Source organism: Mustela nigripes, chromosome 12 (assembly GCF_022355385.1).
Source record: "Mustela nigripes isolate SB6536 chromosome 12, MUSNIG.SB6536, whole genome shotgun sequence".
Lineage (NCBI taxonomy): Eukaryota > Metazoa > Chordata > Mammalia > Carnivora > Mustelidae > Mustela > Mustela nigripes.
The window spans coordinates 15,850,271-15,872,275 of record NC_081568.1 but is presented as its reverse complement, the minus strand read 5'-3'; the positions used below and the strand labels follow the sequence as shown (position 1 = coordinate 15,872,275).

Genomic DNA, 22,005 nt, shown 5'->3' with positions numbered 1-22,005 from the left:
AAGAACAAGTATTATCTGGGCTGTAAAAACTACTGTAGAATTAATGCACGTTAATGCATTAACGTGATGGACACTGTGATGGACACTGTGATGCAGGTGAACGATTTTTATTTTATCCAACTGAGAGTGGCAGGGCGGGTCCAGAGACTGAGATGGGGTACCAGAGGACCAGCCAGAGTCATTTGAGCAATAATTTGATAATTTGAGTTATTCTTTTGCTACAACTAGACTGTACGTTCAATGAGGGCAATGACCTTGTTTTGTTGGTCATCACATAGGATGGAAATCAAATGTGAGCCAGCAAGGAGCAAGAGAAGAGTTTATTGAAGGTATAGAGAGAGTAAATACAGACAGAGCATTTGAGAGACTTAAAAAGGGAAGGAGCATGAGTCTTGTCTTTGTTCAGAGTCTGGGGGTTTTGTTGAGGATGGTGGTCTGGTATGTGTGTCCCCATAGGCATCCAAGAACCAGTTAGACAAGGATGAAGACGCATGTGTTATTTCTTGGAGTCAAGGGATCTTGGCGTTACGAAGCCTAGCTCCAGGGTTCTGGAATATGCATATGGTAGCTTCAGGTTTTTCTCACATGGTCCTTCCTTCCATGTTCTGTATTCTAGAGAAATCATTAATTCTTTGTCCCTTATTAGAAGGACAAATGCTTTTTGCATGTCAAACGTGTAAATTGGGGTACAATCCTAGCAAGAATAGAAGCAGAAGAAGGAGAAAAAGTCAATTTTACAGAGTACTTTAGTTTCCTAGCACACAGTGTCCCCAGAGCCTAAACCCTGCAGTATGTGTTTGGGGAACACCATTGCCCACAGACCAGTTTCAATGAGCTGGATCATGAACTTGGTCACCAGAGATGAAGGCAGGAAATAAATAAATAGTGTACAAGCTTGTCTGCTGTGTCACATCATGCTCTAGGATACCAAGGTAGTTCCCAGTGTGTAGATGAAAATGCCATAGATACAGACAGTTATTTTAAGGTAGGATACATTAGGAAAGGGTTAATGCAAAACCCTGTGATTTGAGTATTTTTTTAACAAAGATTCTCAAGAAAGTAAATATAACTTTTTCTAATATGAAATACATCCAAATAGCATAATTTATAGTTACTGATCATTTTTCTCATTTAAATCTCACATGTGCTTTTTGAAATAGAAATATATATGTTGGCAATTCAAAGTACAGGTATTATTGCTCTTTTTTCTCACAATAGAAACCTTTATTTTCTATTTAACTTAAATAACAAATAGTTATTGGTAATTAGTTACTCTTATAAATGGCAGCTAAACAATATGTATATCTTATTAAAAACTACTACTGTTACATTTAACAAATTACCTAAGTATATGTTGAACTTATTAATATTGAGATTTCAATTTATAAAATACTTGTTTTATTGACAATCGTGGCAAAGTAAACAATGACATTTTAGGGATATCACCCTCAAAAACCATGTTTATATTTTTCTTACAGGTCTTACCATATACATTGCTTATAAAAGCTTCTTTATATATCTTTTTTTTTTCATTAGATTTTAGGCTCAGTCCACCAGTGATATATATAATTAATACCTAATACCTAATACCTGTATTTCTAATATTATGTAAAATATGTGCAATGTGGTAGGTAATAGAAAGTAAATATATTTGTCAAAAATAGCAAATATAAATATACAAGGGAAGATAAAATAAATATATTGACATAAATTCATATAATATTATTAAAAACAATATCATGAAGTGTGCTTATTTAGTTGGAGAATTGAAAGCCTAAGGTAAAATTTCTTCATCTCAAGAACCAAGTTTAGTGTTAAGGAAATTCAATTCTCCAGACATAGTGTGTAATTGAAGCTTTAGGATATCATCAAGATGGGTGCACATAATTATGATGGAAACTGTAAAAAATTTATTTGAGTAGTAACTACCACTAGAAACCCAAATCAATGCAAAAGTGCTCTCTTTTCATGAGAAGCATTGGCTAAAATGTAAGTGGGCAATATGTAAATACATTTTTGTCTAGAAAGAAGAACTTCTATGTAATGAGTTGGCTCTCAAACGTAAAATAAAAGAGATACCAATACTAATGCCTGTTATTCCTTAGAAGAGTTTATCAAGTAATCCCTACAAATGAATTATGATATATTTTGTGCTGGTCTCCAGCCTATCAGTAGCCAGTTTTGTAGTTGGACCTGACCTCGTAGTTCTTAGGATTGCAGGTGTCCTTTAACGGCAACTATCAGGAAACTTTGAAAAAAATAAACAAAAAAATAAAGGTTTATTACTTACAGAACCTGGAAATTACACAACGCACATGGGGCCACGGTATGTTGCAGGTAGAGAGAGAGGGAGCGCGTGGGCCTGGGGTTCTGCTTTTATTGGGATCACGGTTGCGGGCCTGCGGTCTCATGGGCTCAATCTTTATTGGTAAAATTTAAACTTGACAGTGGGAATTAAAAGCAGAGGGAAAGCAAAAAGCAAATAGACAATGGTCAGTTATCTAAATCTATCAAGATCTCTAAAACAAAGGAGGCTCAGTGTGGGGAAGTAGCCTGGTTCTTTTGTCCTGTGACTGGCCATGTGTTTATTGGAGAGAGCCTTTGTTGAAGTGGATGCTTCTTTTAAATGGATGCTTCTGCAATCAAAACTCAACAGGAACTTGCAATACAGAAAAGAGAAGAAACAATGGTCAGGGCTATACTACATTAGAAACCATGGGTTATCCTTGAGAATTAATTTTGTGCACTATGGCTATGGGACAGAATACAGTTCACTGGCCCCAAACGTGACTTGACTTCTAATTCATACACTGTTATATGAGATTCTATAATAATTAGTCTCTGATAATTGAATTCCTTAAGGTGTTAGTTTAAAATGTTAAGTCAAAATAGAGAGAATTTCCTGGCTAAATCAGCAGGGTCTCAGAAAAAGTCATTATTATCTTGTGAGGTCAAGTCTCTGTGGGCCTGGTACGAGGTGTTGTAGATGCCGAACAAAATTTAGTGTTTTCTCAGACCATAAATTGATCGATTTTAGAGGAGTGATTGACATATCTCAAAGAAGAATAAGACTTAACCTAAATGGCAATCCTTCTAGTTTCAGTGGGGAAAAAACTAAACCAAACCAAAACAAACAAACAAAAAACAACTCAGCATGTTGATTGATCAGCATGTTTTCTGTCTCTTAGAAAATCTATTATGATAAACCCAAATTATAATCTAAATGATTCTTAATGGACTTATAACAAGGAAATTAATTGACTAATCTTAATGGAAAATACTATAAAAGATTTTTTGTCTGATGTAACTGTCAAAAGGAATATACATTTCCAGATTCGAAGTATCATTTCTCCTCAAGAGAGTCATAGAAGAACTGATTTTCAAAAAAATCTTCACATTTCCTTGAAGATTGATGTGGATGGTTATCTTTGCATGTGATTTTTTTTCCACTTGCATATCTACTTTTGGAAAGTGTCTATTCAAATCTTGTGGTCATTTGAAGAGGGGCATGAATTGTTGGTTTTTTGTTTTTGTTTTTGGTTTTTTTTTTTTTTTTTTTTTTTTTTTGCTTTCTTATCAAGTCTTTTGAGTTTTTGCATATAGGAGTGTGTCCCTTGTTTAGGTTTATGCTTTGCAAATATTTTCTCTAAATCTGTGGCTTGTTTTTCTATTGTAGAATGTCTTTTGAAGGGATTTTTTTTAAAATTTTGTTGGGTTGCAAATTATCAGTTTATTCTTTTAAAAATTGTTTTGTTAATACTATACTTAAGATGGATATATATAGGCATTTATAACCAAAAGCCATAAAGTTTTCCCTAATTTTTTTTCTAGAAACGTTACACTTTTAAAATTTACCTTTACTTATATAAGTGCATTCTGAGTTTATTTTTGTATGTGGTCCAAGGTGTGGAATGACATTATTTTGCTGAAGTGATGACATTTTTTTTATCCGACTTACCTTTGAATTTCTGTTGAAAATCAGTTGTTCTTCCATCTGTGGGACTATCTCTGGACTCTTTCATCACAGAGCTCTGCTTTGCTTTCTTATGTAAATACCACATTTTCTTGAGCACTGTAACTTTATCATAACACTTGAAACGGGTAATGTTCATACTTCCAATGTGTTTTTATTCAGTTGTTTGTTACTACTGGTAATTTTGCATTTACATATAAATTCTAGAATCATTTTGTCAATTTCTACAAAAAGGAAACCAACTAAAATTTTGATTGCTGTTAAATTTGTAGATCAATGTGAGAAAGTTGATATCTTCAAAAGATTTGAGGTTTCTTACAAATAAGCACAGTTTATCTCTCCATCTACTTAAGATTTCAATTTCTTGCAGCAATGTTTGTACCTTTTATTGTAGAAGCCATTCACATCATCATAATTTTCCCTAAGTATTTCACATTTTTTGATGCTCTAATGGCATTGTTATTTTTTATTTTTGGTTTCAATTGTACGTAACTAGAATGTATAATATGATTCTTATTTTTATGTTGATTTTATGTTCTACACACTTGCTAAACGTTATTAGTTTCTGTAGCACTCTGTATTATAGTTTCTATGTAGAAAATTATTTACAAATAAAGACAATTCTATTTGTATTTATTCCTTTCTAATATGGATCTTTTTTGTTCGTTTGTTTGTTTGTCTTGCTTTAGTTTACTAACTAGAATCTGTAAGGCAGTGTTGAACAAAAGCAGTGAATGCAGTTATCCATGCCTTATCCTTGATTTTAATAAGAAGGTATTCAGTCTTTCACCATGTCAGGTTGTTGGTTTTCCCCTTTATTACTCTTACCCCAGATGTACACATGAAGTGGTCTGGATTAGGAATAGATGTAGTAATTTTCTAGCTCTGCCATAATCAAGTACCACAACCTAAGTAACTTAACAGAACTTTTTTCTCTTAGACTTCAAAATTAGGGTGTCAGTAGGGCTATTCTTTCTCTGAAGGCTCTAGGGAGGAATTGGTTTCATGATTTTCTCGTAAGTTCTGGTCTAGCTAGCAGTCTTGGTGTTCCTTAGATAATAGATATAACACTGAACATCTCTGCCTCCTCAGTCACATGATATCATGATGTTGCCTCTGTCTCTGTCCCTCTCTTGTGATAAGAACATCAGCCATATTGGATTAGAGCCCAAATTAATAATTTCAATTTATCTGGGTGTTGAGATTTCAACATATCTTCAATATAGTTCAATGTATAACAGCTGACTTCTACAGATACTTAATTTAACCCATTTTATATGTAATATCCTAGTATAATTTTGAAGTTAGCACTGTTTCCATGTTTAGATGCCCATTATGGTAATGACCTATTTGTTGACAGCATTAATGATAGACAACAGATACCCTAATTGAATAAGCCACAATTGTATTTTTAACAAATATAAAATATATATTATATTTGACTTACACTATGACTTTTTCAAGCTTTATTTTTTTCCTCAAGATTTGATAACTTAGCAAATTCTCATAAAAACTAGATGTCATGCTAAACCTGAAATGTCAGTGACTGGGCAACAGTGGTTCTTCATTACCTTATTGGATGCATCAGTTAATTGAAAGCAGTAATGACTGGCATATGCAGTCTGTAATCTGGTCACCAAATTACTATTTTTCCTATTTATTTATATTGCTTCTTAAACCAAATCTATTTCATTTTCTTATATTATCTGCTTCAGTCTCATAAGCAAATGCTCTTTATCATAGTCTGTACTAACTTCTTGAGCTATTTGAACATCAGAAAAACTTTAAATAAACAGTTTAGTAAACCCAAAAGAACACAAGTGACTCAGGAAGTTTATGTTTTATTAATCTTTATAGACCACATACTGTCTCTCTCATAGAGTCTATCATTTGTTGAGTTGAAGGTGTACTTATCTATTCATTCATAAAGCATTGAGTGATAATGTCTCAAATCTTAATAGCTTATAATTACAAGTTCTCCCTAGGTGAGTACAGAACAATTACAAATACAATAGTGGAGATGCTGACTTCTATTCTATTTCAGTACTTGCCTTGCTAAATAAAATGTACTTTTGCACAACCCTAAATGGTTATCAGTGTATAGTAAATGGTTTGAATCTAAATTGTTGAATCTATTCATTAACTTTTTCTTAGTGTTTGTTCAGGTACTTTATTTTATTTTCATAGAATTTAGCTACCACATTGAAAAAACTTGACATTAGGTACTGTGCACAAAAATATTTATAACAGGGCCTAATAGTGGCCATTCATACTTTCTTGGAAACCCTTGTGGTTTTTACATTAGCAAAATTACTGTACTTAATTTAATGTTTGCTTACTTCCTGTACACGTTAGTGTTTTTAAGTGGGGGTACAGGATATGCAGAGGTTGAATGATGAAGGGGGTTTTGGAATCAGACAGACCTCTTGTTGTTTGCTAGTATGCTACCTTAATAGAATTATTTTACATTTCAGCTTCTGTTTTATCTTCTCTGTAAAGAAAATAATTATTACATGTTATCATCATAAGAAAAAAATTCTGTAACTATGACTGGTGATGGATGTTAACTAGGCTTATTGTGGTGATCATTTTACAATGTGTACAAATGTACAATCATGTTGTACATCTGAAACTAATACAATGTGTCAATTATACTTCAATTTAAAAAATATTATATGCTTTCTCTTATTATTATAGTAGTTTATTTGAATCTACTCCGGCCAAAAGAACCTTGCTGCCCTAGTGATTTTCTCCTTTTCTCTGGTTTCATTCCCTTATTCTACATTGACTCTTTACTTGAAACATATAAAATAGTTTTTCCTCTCACCTAAGAAAACAAAACGAAAAATTCATCTCCTTCATCGAGATACTATGTAATAGCCTTTGCTCCAATCAAAGTCATTCTATTTGGGCTAATAATAACAAAGTACCCTAGACTACGTGGCCTATAAACACTAGAAATTTATTTCTTACAGTTCTGGAGTCTGTAATTCCAAGATGAGAGTGTTCACATGGTCAAGTAAGGCCGTTCTTCCAGAACACAGACTTTTCCTTGTCTCCTCTTACGATAGAAGGATCAAAGGATCTCTCTGGGGTCCTTTTCATAAAGACACTCATCCCATTCCTGGCACCTCCTTTCTTTTAGCAGTCACCTCCCAAAAGCCTCACCTCCTACTATGATCATCTTGAGCATTAGGTTTTCCACACACAGATTTAGGGGAGACACAAACATTCAGATCATAGCGTTCTGCCCCCGCCTCCCCCCAAATGTCATGTACTTCTCACAGGCAAAATGCCACTAGCCCCCAAAGTTTTTTTTTTTAAGATTTTATTTATTTATTTGACAGACAGAGATCACAAGTAGGCAGAGAGGCAGACAGAGGGAGAGAGGGGGAAGCAGGCTCCCCACAGAGCAGAGAGCCCGATGCAGGGCTTGATCCCATGACTCTGAGATCATGACCTGAGCGGAAGGCAGAGGCTTACTTAACCCACTGAGCCACCCAGGCACCCCTAGCCCCAAAAGTCTTAACTTGTTCTAGCATCAACTCAAAACTCTAGACTCAAAATTTCATCTAAATATCATTTAAATCAGATGTGATTTGATATATTTATATAAACATTTATGTCATTTCCATATCTTGAGTACTGTGAATAATACTGCAACATGGGGAAGCGTGGGGTGCAGAGAGCTCTTGATAATAGTCATTCTAACAGGTGTGAATTGATATCTCGTTGTGGTTTTGATTTGTATTTCCTTGATGATTAACAATGTTGAGCACCTTTTTCATGTACCTGCTGGCTATTTTATGTCTTCTTTGGAAAAATGTCTGTTCAGTTCCTCTGCCCATTTTAAAATTGCACTATTTGAGTTCTTGTTGTTGTTATTGAGTGGTATGAGTTTATTATATATATTTTATATATTAACCCTTTATCAGATATATACTTCGGAAATATTTTCTCCCATTCCATAGGTTGCTTTTTCATTTTCTTCATTATTTGTTTTGCTATGAAGAAATTTTAAAATTGAGGAGGCAGCCCTGATAATTTCTAAATCACTTTTGGGGTTTTCTTTCCTGGTCTTGAATAAAGCACATTCACAGTGGAGTAGCTCTATAGTCCCATTTTGAAAAATCCAAGAAATTAGACAACCTTCCTTCTCCTCCCCTTTCAGACCAAAAGGACTGTTTCCATACTGAAATGGTTGATTAAGTTCCTGGTTCACATCCAAACTAACATCTTTATCAAAATGCAACTTGGCCAAACCTTTAGTCTTTTCTTTCAAACACACTTTCCCATTTTTTGCAATACGGATAGGCTGAGGATATTTAAATTTTTAAGTTTCTGCTTACATTTTGACTAACAATTCCATTTTTAGGTCATTTCTTTCTTCTTTCATTTTTATAATAACTTTTTCAAGAGAAGCCAGCCCTCATCTTCAACCCTTGGCTTAAATACATCCTCGGTCATATACCCAATTTCTTCGATAGAATTTTTACCTTCCACAAAACACTAGACATAGACCCAAGTCAATCAAATTTTTGCCACTTTGTTACAAGCATGTCCGTTCCTTCATTGTCCAATAGCAGGTCATCTTTTCCATCTGAGACCACACCAGAATGAACTTTCCCATACACATTTCTGCCAACACTCAGTTCAAGACCACTTCAGTATTCTCTAAGAAGACTGAGGCTACTTCTCCTGCTCTCCTCTTTGTCTTCTGGAAAACTGTCATCAGAATTGCTTTTAAAATCCATCTGTGGAAATGTAAGCTTTTTGTTACAGGTACCTCCAAACTACTCTAGCCTCTACACTTTACTCAGTACCAGTGTTGCTACCACATTTTAAGGTATAGGTGTACCTTGGGAATATTTTGGGTTGGGCTCCAGAAAACCCAAATAAAGCGAATATCATAATAAAGTGAATCAAATGAATGTTTTTTTGGTTGGTTTGTTTTTCCAGTACATACACTAGTTATATTTGCGGTGCTATAGTCTATTTAGTGTGCAATAATATTATGTCTAAAAAAATACACATACTTAAAAAAAAAGATTTTATTTATTTATTTGGCAGACAGAGATCACAAATAAGCAGAGAGGCAGGCAGAGAGAGAGGGGGAAGCAGTCTTCCTACTGAGCAGAGAGCCCAATGTGGGGCTTGATTCCAGGACCCTGAGATCATGACCTGAGCCAAAGGCAGTGGCTTAACCCACTGAGCCACGAGGCACCCCAAAATATAATCTTAGTTAAAGAATACTTTATTGCTAAAATATGCTAACCATCACCTGATCTTTCAGTGAGTTGGTAGTCACTAATCACAGATCACCGTAACAAATATCATAATAATGAGAAACTTTGAGACATTTGTAAGAATTGCTAAAATGTGACCCAAAGATACAAAGTATATAAATGTTTTTGAGAAACTGGTCCTGATACATTGCACTCAACACAGAGTTGCCACAAGCCTCAATTTGTAAAAAAACAAAACAAAACAAAACAACCCCACAATATCTGCAAAGCACAACAAATCGAAGTATAGTAAAGCAAGTTGTGGGTACATTTGTTGCAGCAGCCCCTCTACCCCTCTATTCCTCAGTGCTAGTTTTCTGTCTTGGCCAATTTAGGATGCCGTTAACAAGTACTGCAGACTGGTAGATTATACATAAGTATATGATGATTTCCTTCCAACTCCTCACCATGTATCTCATTTCTTCTGCCATTCTTTATTATAAAAACTCTCACTTAATTATGTAAGACAAAAGTCTGAAATCTAGTGATAGAAGTCTTCCAGCTCACATCTTCCTATATCACTTTACTTACTCTTATACATTCCTCAAAGATACATTCCCCTCTTCCTTTCTATTTAATTCATTGAAAGAATTTCTTTTTCTTCTCCTCTTTCTTTTCCTTACCCCCCTCCCCCTCCTCCTTCTCCCCCTCTCCCCTTCCTCCTCTTCCTTCTCTTCCTCTTCCTCCTCCTTTGTTTTCTGCCTACGGTCATAGTCTAATTTTCCTGTCTCCATTTTTTTTTCTTTCTTTTTTTTTTTTTTTTTTTTTTTTTGAGCGAGCGAGCGAGAGAGAGAGGGCAGGGGAAGGGGCAGAGGGAGAGGATCTCAGGCAGACTCCCTGCTGAGTGAGCATAACCCAGTATGGGAATAGATCTCCCTACGCTGAGGAGATCATGACCTATGTGGAAATACCTATGTGGAAATCAAGAGTTGGATGCTTAACCAACGGAGCCACCCAGGTACCCTGCCTTGTCTTCATTTTTTATTCCTTTAAATTTAAATTATTACCAGAAGGAACATTTTAGAGTGCAAATCTTCTCTTACTATTTCCTGCATAAAGCAGGAAGCATTCTCCAGGTGTCTGTTTCCAATAACAGTGCTGTTCAAAGAGGGAGGGCTTCATGTGTTCTGGCATTTGCTCATGTCAATTTATTGTAGTACAAAGAGCAAATAATAGAATATATCTCAATATCTATTTTTCTTATTTTAATTTCTATGACTAATAATGCATAACTGTATTAGAAAAATAAGTTCAACATTGTGTATATTGGAGATCTGTCATCTCTCTCTCTAGATATTAATTTGACACCCATTCCAGTCCCATATTAATTCCATATGTTTTCTTCCTTATACTCTAGTGCATCTCTCCTGTACCTTATTTTCCTGGGTATTCTGCAATAAACTGATATTTTCATCCTGAATTCTTCTTCTGTCAAAGAGAAATAGTCTATGTTGGATCAATTGCAAAACTGCACATCTGTTCTTTAGAGGATAGTTTTTCTAGGCCTTTTTTTAATAGATACAAAAAAGGAAGAACACAACTATTATTCATAGAGGAAAAAACTTCTATTTTTCTTTGACTTTTTTTCTCTTTGGTTTTAGAAATACCATTCTATTAATGAAGAACTCTTCTTTTTATATAATAACAGCAAGAACAACAAAAACAAATGAAACAAAAAGCAAAAAAAAAATGTCTTTGTAGAAAAGTATCAGCTCTAATAGGGACAGGGTTAGAGAAAAGGGCATGAAGATTAAGGAGGCAATATAAAATAAATCTAATTTCAAAGTTGCCTGTTCAGATCATCAAATGTAAATAACTGATATTGTTACGGGATTTTTTTAAGGTAAATTCTGGGCACTGACCACATTTGTTCAAACTGAACTGGGTCATTTAGATCCTATTTTCAAGTCACAACAGGTTTCTCTTTTAGCACTCTCCAAATATATCTTGATATCAATCTTCTTTCCTTCAAATCTTTCTTCTCATCACTAGCAAATCATTCTTGGGAGAACTAGACATCCCAATAGATTTGTCAACCCTTGAAATGGAGAATTTAGACTCTGCCTGATGAATCTCTCAGTTGTATTCCCACTGAGCATGCAAATATACCCCTGCCTGTCAAAGCAGCACTCATTGAGTGTCACTGTAAAGCCACCCATTTTTAATACCAAATATTTTGAAATTTAAAAATATAAGGCTCAGGCTATTATGCATGAGCGTTTTTGGAATAATCATTAAATAATGAATTGAGTCATTCAGAAAACTTTAGATAGCTAACAAGAGCTCCCTGTTTTGTAGTATTTCTTTTTATGTCTCTTTTTTGATATGTTACATAGACAATTAAAATAGCCATATTACCATTTGCCAGGTTTACTGGATCTGACAGAGATCCACATCTTTCTTCTAAAATTAGCATAACAAAGGCTCCTGGCAATCCTTATACTGATGCATAGGCTTTTAAATTAAGTATTTTATGTTTGACTTGCATCTACCTTTCTCTTTTAAGGCATCATTTGCAACTAAAAATTATTTGCTGAAATGACCAACTAATGATTATGTTAGTATTTATAATTTCTCATCCTTAATATAATTTTGTTTTTTATTTTTATTTATTTACTTACTTTCTTGAAAGAGAGAGAGAGCATGAACAAAGGGAGAGTACAGGGAGAATCAGACTCCCTAGTGAGCAGAGAGCCCAATGCAGGGCTTGATCTGAGGACCCTGAGTTCATGACCTGAGGCATAGGCAAATGCCTAACCAACTGAGCCATCCAAGCACCCCTGCCCCCCATTCTTTTTTTTTTTTTTTGACAGACAGAGATCACAAGTAGGCAGAGAGGCAGGCAGAGAGAGAGGAGGAAGCAGGTTCCCTGCTGAACAGAGAGCCGGATGTGGGGCTCTATCCCAGGACCCTGGGATCATGACCTGAGCCAAAGGCAGAGGCTTTAACCACTGAGCCACCCAGGCACCCCCTGCCCCCCATTCTTAATTTTAAAGCACTTTTCATTAAGAGCCTCTGAGGACTCAATGTGCCTACTAGTAAATTGGTCAAAGATATCAATATCCTCATTGGTAACATTCATTATTTCATTGACTACTGATGCTTTAGTTGTAGCATTTGAGCTTCAAGATTATTGTATCCATAATTAGAATTAAGTATTTTAAATGGTCCAGGCAAGGTATCAAATCAAAATAATAATGAGAATTTTATAAAGCATTGTTCCAATTGATTGCATTCTAAGTGTTTTTGCATTGCTGTTCTTTTTTTTTAAATAAATATTTAGATTTAAAAAGATCTCTTTAAATTATAGCTTCTGAATCAGTAAGATTCATATATAGTTGTTCCACATAATGTTATATGTTTATTTTTATGTTTAGGTAAAGAAAATTAAAAGAATCATGACCTTTTCCTCAGGCAGTAGTAAACAATGACAGAGCTCACATCCAGTGAAAGTTACCACGTCCCCTTCTCCAGCATATGGACAAGCAGATGGATAGTTTTTTGATCCCAGTAGAAACATGAACAATATCCAGAAATATTTTTAACATTCATAACAAAACAGGGATTATATTTCAAATCCAACTGATATATTTACAAAATAACAGAGAATAAGAGAAAGTAACTGAGGGAATAAGGGGTACTTATAACTCTTTAAAATATCATTTATTTTGGAATAATTCTCTAGACAATTAAAATTTCAATTATAAAGATAACATCTTTATGTTAGGCAATTAATAGACCAAGAAAACAAATATATGAATTCTCTTCTTTGAGGTCATTTCATTTCTTTTCTTTCTTTCTTTCTTTTTTTTGTCAGTAACAGAGTTCTCATACATGAGGTTCCATTATCTCTGAATGGCTAGGGAGAAAATGTGAACACAGCTGAAATGCGACAGAGAAGAGAAATTTGATGGAGTATACCCCTATTGCTTTCTATGTCCTTCTGTTAGACTCACACAAGAATGGAAAATTATGTTAAAAAGTGAATGGTGTGAACATTTTTAGTCTATTTCTCTAATGGCATAAGATATTTCTTATTTTCCCAGTCTTGAAGTTCATTATCTCAATTACCTTATCTCTCCACTGAAAACTGAGTCACTTTGACTGAACTATTTTGGAGTTATAATAGGTTTTAAGAACTGGGGAAATTTCCACAGAGAACATTGTGAGCTGATTTTGTATACCTATGCCATCCTCCCTGACGATGCAAAAAACATATGACTTCATGCGTGTTTAGTAGTAGATGGAATTTTGCCTTTATAGATTATAGAAACTCAGTGGAAACAATAGCAACAACAACAATAAAACAGAAAGGTACTGGTTGTGCTCTTCTTCCAAGTAGAAAATGGAATCAATCCAGTGTTCTCTGCTAAAGAAGGAACATCCAATTCTGGGAATGAACAGTGGATCACTACAACCCATAATGGCTTGTTACCATTTCTGTGGCATCTTATACCATCGAGTAAGAGAACTGTGAGTGTATCACATCTAGCATCATTACACACTGTTCATGCAGGACACAATACCCATAATTAAACTAGATAATCCATCCTCATCTTTTTTTAAACTTTAAAATCTTTAATATCTACAGATGAATGCTTTTGAAAGTGTAATAATTCACTGGCCAACTGGAACCCTATTGCTTCCCCTGATTTCATTTCCCGCCCTCTTCCGCTGAGTAATCAGTCAGCTGAGTTTTGTGCCAATAATTCCTTTAGTTTTATTTACAGATTTGCAAAATTGTATCTGCAATCCACATTTTTAAAATTTATTTAAGCAAATTGATATAGTATATTTTCTTTATTGATTTTCCCCCAAATCATTACAGTTGATATATATAACGGTAATTCATTCATCTTTACTGCTCTATAATATTAATTCTGTCACTATGCCACGTTAAAATAAAATCAACAACAGCAAAAACATTCCATGGCATGGACAAATGGGTAATTTCTACCTGAATCCTTCTTGTTCTCATTCTATCTGGACAAAATCACTGATTTTGCTTATGGTATAATAACAGTAATATGGTTTTGATAAATCACTTATATAATATAATTTGTATAATGTAATTTATCAATATCCTCTTCCTGCTCAATTTTTTCCCAAAGTTTTTGTAAATATGTTGAGCATTAATTTAAAGCTATTTTTTCTTTATTTATTTTAAAATAATTTTTAATTCAATTAAAAATATTGTAGATTGGCCTACTTCTGCCATTGAAGCAGGGTTTTTACAGCCAAATTTGAAGGGACATGTTAAATCACAGTCTTATTCCTACTGTTACCAACTTTCAGCAAAGAGGCAAATGCAATTTCTTCCTTACTGCTAAATAATTACTATGTTTCTAATGACTCATGCCTTTCATAATTGAACTTATTTAATTTTATGTTCATGTAGACTAAAATCACATTTATAATATGCTATTTTACTTTTCAATATTTTTTCATCAACCGATCAACATGTCTATTGACTTTCAATTATCATGAGGCAATACTCCTTAAAGTCTTTTTTTTTTTTTCTGCCTAAGATTTATTTATTTATTTTAGTGAGAGAGAAAGAGAGAGAGAGAGAGAGGGAGAGGGAGTGTGTGTGTGTAAAGGGGGAGGGAAAAAGGGAGAGAATCTTCAAGCAGACTCCCTGCTAAGCATAGAGCTCCATGCAAGGCTTGATTCTACCACACATGAGATCATGATCTCAGCTGAAACCAAGAGTCAAATGCCTCACTGACTAGCCACCCAGGCTCCCTTCCTTAAAGTCTTAAGATTGACATCCCAAAGATATTTTGTTTATGTGACTGATATGAGTCAATATCTAATATTTTAGAAAGAAAAACTGAAATTTTAAAAATTACAATAAATAATCTTTGACAAAACAGGGAAAAAATACAGTGGAAAAAAGACAGTCTCTTCAATAAATGGTGCTGGGAAAACTGGGCAGCTATTTGTAGAAGAATGAAACTCGACCATTCTCTTACACCGTATACAAAGATAAACTCAAAATGGATAAAAGACCTCAACATGAGACAGGAATCCATCAGAACCCTAGAGGAGAACATAGGCAGTAATCTCTTCGATATCAGCCACAACAACTTCTTTCAAGATATGTCTCCAAAGGCAAAGGAAATAAAAGCCAAAATAAACTTTTGGGACTTCATCAAAATCAAAAACTTCTGCACAGCAAAGGAAACAGTCAAGAAAACAAAGAGGCAACCTACGGAATGGGAGAAGATATTTGCAAATGATAGTACAGACAAAAGGTTGATATCCAGGATCTATAAAGAGCTTCTCAAACTCAACACACACAAAACAGACAATCATATCAAAAAATGGGCAGAAGATATGAACAGAGACTTCTCCAATGAAGATATACAAATGGCTATCAGACACATGAAAAAATGTTCATCATCACTAGCCCTCAGGAAGATTCAAATTAAAACCACATTGAGGTGGTGCCTGGGTGGCTCAGTGATTAAAGCCTCTGCCTTCGGCTCAGGTCATGATCCCGGGATCCTGGGATAGAGCCCCATGTCGGGCTCTCTGCTCCGCAGGGAGCGTGCTTCCTCCCCTATCTCTCTCTGCCTGCCTCTCTGCCTACTTGTGATTTCTCTCTCTGTCAAATAAATAAAATCTTTAAAAAAAATTATTATAAAAAATTGAAAAATAAATTAAAAAAAAATAAAACCACATTGAGATATCACCTTACACCAATTAGAATGGCCAAAATTAACAAGACAGGAAACAACATGTGTTGGAGGGGATGTGGAGAAAGGGGAACCCTCCTACACTGTCGGTGGGAATGCAAGTTGGTGCAGCCTCTTTGGAGAACAGTGTGGAGATTCCTCAAGAAATTAAAAATAGAACTTCCCTATGACCCTGCCATTGCACTACTGGATATTTACCCCAAAGATACAAATGTAGTGAAAAGAAGGGCCATCTGTACCCCAATGTTTATAGCAGCAATGGCCACAGTCGCCAAACTGTGGAAAGAACGAAGATGCCCTTCAGCAGACGAATGGATAAGGAAGATGTGTTCCATATACACTATGGAGTATGATGCCTCCATCAGAAAGGATGAATACCCAACTTTTGTAGCAACATGGACGGGACTGGAAGAGATTATACTGAGTGAAATCAGTCAAGCAGAGAGAGTCAATTATCATACGGTTTCACTTATTTGTGGAGCATAACGAATAGCATGGAGGACATGGGGAGTTAGAGAGGAGAAGGGAGTTGGGTGAAATTGGAAGCAAAGGTGAACCATGAGAGACTATGGACTCTGAAAAACAATCTGAGGGTTTTGAAGGGGCGGGGGGTGGGAGGTTGGGGGAACCAGGTGGTGGGTATTCGAGAGGGCACAGATTGCATGGAGCACTGGGTGTGGTGCAAAAATAATGAATACTGTTATGCTGAAAATAAATAAAAAAATAAAAAAAATTACAATAAATCTGGCATTGTTTGATTTTCTTTAATAAGCTATGTCTGGCTTAATAGGAGGAAGATTGATTATTATATCTGCTTCCTCACTCAGTCTATTATGATAAGTTGTTCAGTTGAAGTATATGAAAAAAAAGAAAAAACTGGCTTCACTCAGGTATGTGGTTGAGAACGGCATCATTTTATTTTTTTTTCAGTTAATTGTGACTTTTTGATACTACATCAAAACACAACAATTGAAAACCCCTTTACCTGTGGATGATTTTGTGACATCATACATTGGTCATTTGAGAAACTGATTTGCTGAGATAGAGTTTCCAAATCTTCCTCTTCTCTGCCTCCTCCCTCCCGTCTTTCCTCCTCTTTCTCCCTTCCTTCGTTCCTTCCTTCCTTCCGCTGTTTTTCCTGAAACGGTATAGGGCTGAAGAATATAATAAATTTTAGTACAGTTGGAAGGTACGTTTCTGATTTATGCTTAGGAGTCAGCATTTTTACCTACAATTGTTGTATTTCCCCTCCCTGCCGCCGCATCTGTCAACACAATAAAAACAGTAAATATAACATTTAATTACTATGGAAATTGTTTAAACCTCATATATCTTCTGATGGGGCCTCTGGGATCTCCAGGGGTCTAGGAACCACACTTGAAGAAGTACATCCTTAATGCAATTTTCTCTGTCACATTTTCAGTATCCTAGATTTTATGCAAATAAATCACGGAAAAACAACATGAAATCTAACATAACTTAGATAGACATTTTTAATGAATAATGTTATACATAACATAATTATGGCTCTTAGTTATGTCTCAGCATTGTGAAAACACATTGAAGGGGACTGGCCTGGTTACTGCTCTGTGAGCCCTCTTTGCCAGGGCTACTAAATCATTGTCATTTAAGAACATAATTAGCACATCTCATTAGCTAATGAAGATAATGACCATTAAAATTCTTTCCCAATTTATGGTTTCCCCTTTATCACAATTTAACAACAATGTCGTTTCAGGGTAATAACAAAATTGGCTTACAAATGACCCTTATACTAATGAACGAGCAGCACCTTGTATCAAGTAGCAAAAGATTATTTATACATTGCACTCTTAATTATATTATGTAGTGGAGTCCTCTTGCTGATGACTTTCCAATGTGATTCAGCCAAAATGTTAGGTTTTATCATTGTTATGTTGGAAGTACAAACCAAACCATACAGAATATGACTATTTTCCTTTAGCAATCTTTATGTATGGAGGAGAGTTAATTTCTCTAGTTAATTCCAAGTGTTGAAATAAGGAATAAGTTATAATGATCAACATATATGGAATATAAAAGCATTTCTAAGGAAAATGACCTTGTTTTTAAATATAGAATGCTCTATTTTTTCAACTTACTGTGTTTTTCTAAACATTTGTGTTTTTTTCTGTTTTTAATGTGAAAAGCACATTTGAAAATATCTGAAATTAAAAACAACATTTCAGTTTTAATTATTAACATTCTGAAGAGGTTAATATAAAAGGAAAAATCTTTTGGAGTTGCTAAAATAAATGCATTTACATTGAACTCTCCAAGTCAAAAAGCTGAATTAGAAATTTATTGATTCCTATATCACTTTGAAGTAGTTCTTTTTTTTTAAATTTTTATTTATTTATTTGACAGAGAGAAATCACAAGTAGGCAGAGAGGCAGGCAGAGAGAGAGGAGGAAGCAGGCTCCCTGTTAAGCAGAGAGCCCTATGCCGGGCTCGATCCCAGGACCCTGAGATCATGACCTGAGCTGAAGGCAGAGGCTTTAACCTACTGAGCCACCCAGGTGCCCCCATTTTTCTATTGCCATGAACAAATTACCATAGACTTAGTGTGTTAAAACATCTATATGTTATCTCACAGTTTCTCTAGATCAGGCATCCAGGACTGGTTTAGCTGGCTTTCACAAGGAGGAACAAGGAATTGGTTGGGGTTATGTACCATAAAGATAATGGAAGCATGTCAAACATTAATCCAAACCCATCGAATATATAATACCAAGTGTGAACCATATGCAAATTATGGACTTTGGTGATTATGAGGTGCTAATGTAGGTTCATAAATTTCAGTAAATGTACCACTGTGGTGGGGGTGTTGATAATGGGGGAAAGCTATGCATTGTGTGTGGATGGGGGTATCTGGGAAATCTCTGTATCTTCCCTTCACTTTTGTTGTGAACCTAAACTGTTCTAAAATAATTTTAATAAGATTTTTAACAAAATTGCATCAAAGGAATATAGTATTGTACTCTGCTGACATTTCTCTCTTTCTGTTATTTTTTGGACAAGCTTCAGAGACTAGTTTTTTGTGAGTATATACTATGCCTGTAATTTAGAGAATAAAGTGAAATCAAATGGAATGCTACATAATATGAATAGCTTTGATACCATGGCATATATATATATATATATAGAAAATACATTTTTATGTGACTACATACATGTATTTTAAATATTTTTAAGGAGCACCTGGGTGGCTCAGTGGGTTCAAGCCTCTGCCTTCGGCTCAGGTCGTGATCCCAGAGTCCTGGGATCGAGCAGGGAGCCTGCTTCCACCTCTCTCTTTCTGCCTGCCTCTCTGCTTACTTGTGATCTCTGTCTGTCAAATAAATAAATAAATAATCTTAAAAAAAAAAAAAGTATACCTTGAAGTATATTTGGAGAGCTAGCAAGTACAAAGAATACTTACTGAAATTATCTCTAAAATGATCATTGCATTTAAAAATATTATTAGCACACAGAAATAACTAAGTAGAGACAAGACAGTGTGATTTAATTAAAAAGTGAAATACATATTTTAATAAAGAGAAAATTTTATAAATCCTTTCCAGAAAGTATTTAAATAGATTGCTTCCTTTTATTTGAATAAATGTATATGACTCAGAAGATGGGGTTGTTATTCACTGGTGAAATCCCTTGGTTGATATATTAGTTCAGAAGACGCTAAGAACAATTATAAATTAATTTTCTTTTGCCAGGTTTTATTTTATTATTTTTGTTTGTTTCGAGTTTTTATTTAAATTCTGATGAGTTAACATGTAGCAAAATACTGGTTTCAGAAGGAGAATTTAATGATTCATGACCCACGTACACCATCCAGTGCTCATCACAGGTGCCCTTCTTAATACTCTTCAGCCATTTAGACTATCACCCTCCCACGTCCACTCCAGCAGCCATGTTTGTTCTCTGTAGTTAAGAGCCTCTTACGGTTTACCTCCCTCTTTTTTCTTTTTAATTTATTATCTTCCCCTCTATTGATCTGTTTTGTTTCCTAAATTCCAAAAATGAGTGAAATCATGTGATATTTGTCTTTGACTGACTTATTTCTCGTAGCATAACTCATTCTAGTTCCATCCACATTGTTGCATATAGAAAGCTCTTCATCTTTTTTATGGCTGAGTAATTTTCCATTATATGTATAATTTTATTTCTATAATTTATATATAAATTATGTATAATAGCACTTATTGTATATATCATATATATGCGAAATTATACACACACACACACGCACACACACATAAGATACCTATCTTTATATATCTCACATCTTCTTTAGCCATTCCTCAGTGGATGGACATCTTTTGCCAGATTCTAAACAGTACGATTAGGGGACGGTGTGACAGTGCCAGTGCTGTGCTCTAGCTCACACCCCTGGAGGAGAATACTGCTTTTTCTGTGCTAGCAATGGAGCTGAGATGAAACGACCGGCCACATGCAGTGGGCCTCATTTCCGACAGGCCTGTGTTAATCTTAGGAAAACGTGTCCATTCTACGTGAATAGGTCCCTGTGGGCTCATATATGAGTTTCTCTCTGGTACAATATTCAAATACCCCAGTTCTTAAAAACTATTCCTTGGAAATCCTCCTTCTCCTCTACTCAAATCACGCTCATGTGTAGTTCAATGGAGCCGTCCATGATGCACTGTTAATGAGTGATTCTAGTTCTTCGTAAGAGGGCGCCTGGACACTGTAACGTAAATGGTTCTTAAAATCGAACCTAGAGGGCGCCTGGGTGGCTCAGTGGGTTAAGCAGCTGCCTTCGGCTCAGGTCATGATCTCAGAGTCCTGGGATCAAGCCCTGCATCAGGCTCTCTGCTCAGTGGGGAGTCTGCTTCCTCCTCCTCTCTCTCTCTCTGCCTGCCTCTCTGCCTACTTGTGATCTCTCTCTGTCAAATAAATAAAAATAAAAAAATCTTAAAAAAAAAAAATCGAACCTAGAAATCAGTCACATTGGGTTCTCCTTACTCTTATTATAGGGAAAAGCCATATTGAAAAGTTCAGAATTCCAAAATAAAACCATGACAGAATGCATGTGTAGGTATCTTAGGGAGAATGAAGTTTCTGAGTACCATGTGTTCCATTTTCTAAAATATTTTGTTTATTTATTTGAGAGAGAGAGAGAAAATGAGAGATCAGGAACAGCGAGGAGGAGCAGAGGGAGAGAGAGACACACACTCCCCACTGAGCAGGGAGCCTGACATGGGGTTCTAAAGGAACTTGAGACCTTTTGGTTTGGTAGAATAGAAGATCTTTATAACCATATTTCATAATCCCTCCCTGCTTATTTTTTAGCACTTTTGATGATAGGACATAGAATATATATATTTTTTCATTTCAGTATATATTTTATTCTCCGAAATATAAACACCGTGAGGTCAGGTGTTTTTGTCTCTTTTGTTTGCTGCTGTAATTCTAATATGAATAATAATGTTTGGTACCTAACAGGTACTCAGAAGTAATTGTTGAATGAATAATCTATTTCTGTTAACTTATTCCTAAAGTATTTATGGGCTTCTGTTTAACCTTTATAAGTGTCATTTTCATCAGTTTTAGAAAATATGAATCATAGCAAAGCACACTGATGCCTAAGTGCATTGTTAAGTTGATTTTAACTAACTATAATAATAATTCTTAAGCCATTTGCTTTTAGGTTCTGAAAGGCCTCATTATCCTCTGAGATCACATATTCACCTTTTATTTTTCTTATATCAATAGTCTTTTCAAACGTAATACTTCAGTACAACTGAAATGTTGTTCACCTTATAAAATATGAAAATAGTATCAATTCCATTTAATTGTCGCAATTATATAACAACATACTTCTTTTGACTTTACAAAGCTCCCTTGTTAGAAATATTTTAGTTCATATTTGACTATTTTTTGCATTTCTATTCTGATCTGTCATATCGTATTAGTTTTAAAGGACACCAATTACTGAATTTATAATACATATTAATAGATACTATCAAAAGAAATAGTATTTTATCGTTATTTTCAATCACTACTGGTACTT

The 22,005-nt window shown here is 34.9% G+C and overlaps 1 protein-coding gene and 1 pseudogene across 3 annotated transcripts in view; both read left to right on the top strand.

Moving 5' to 3' along the window:
* The window catches only part of CDH18 (cadherin 18), a 982,055-nt gene that overhangs the window by 237,732 nt on the left and 722,318 nt on the right, over positions 1–22,005 (top strand). The window lies entirely within an intron of this gene.
* The window catches only part of LOC132027472 (F-actin-capping protein subunit alpha-1-like), a 112,076-nt pseudogene that overhangs the window by 29,312 nt on the left and 60,759 nt on the right, over positions 1–22,005 (top strand).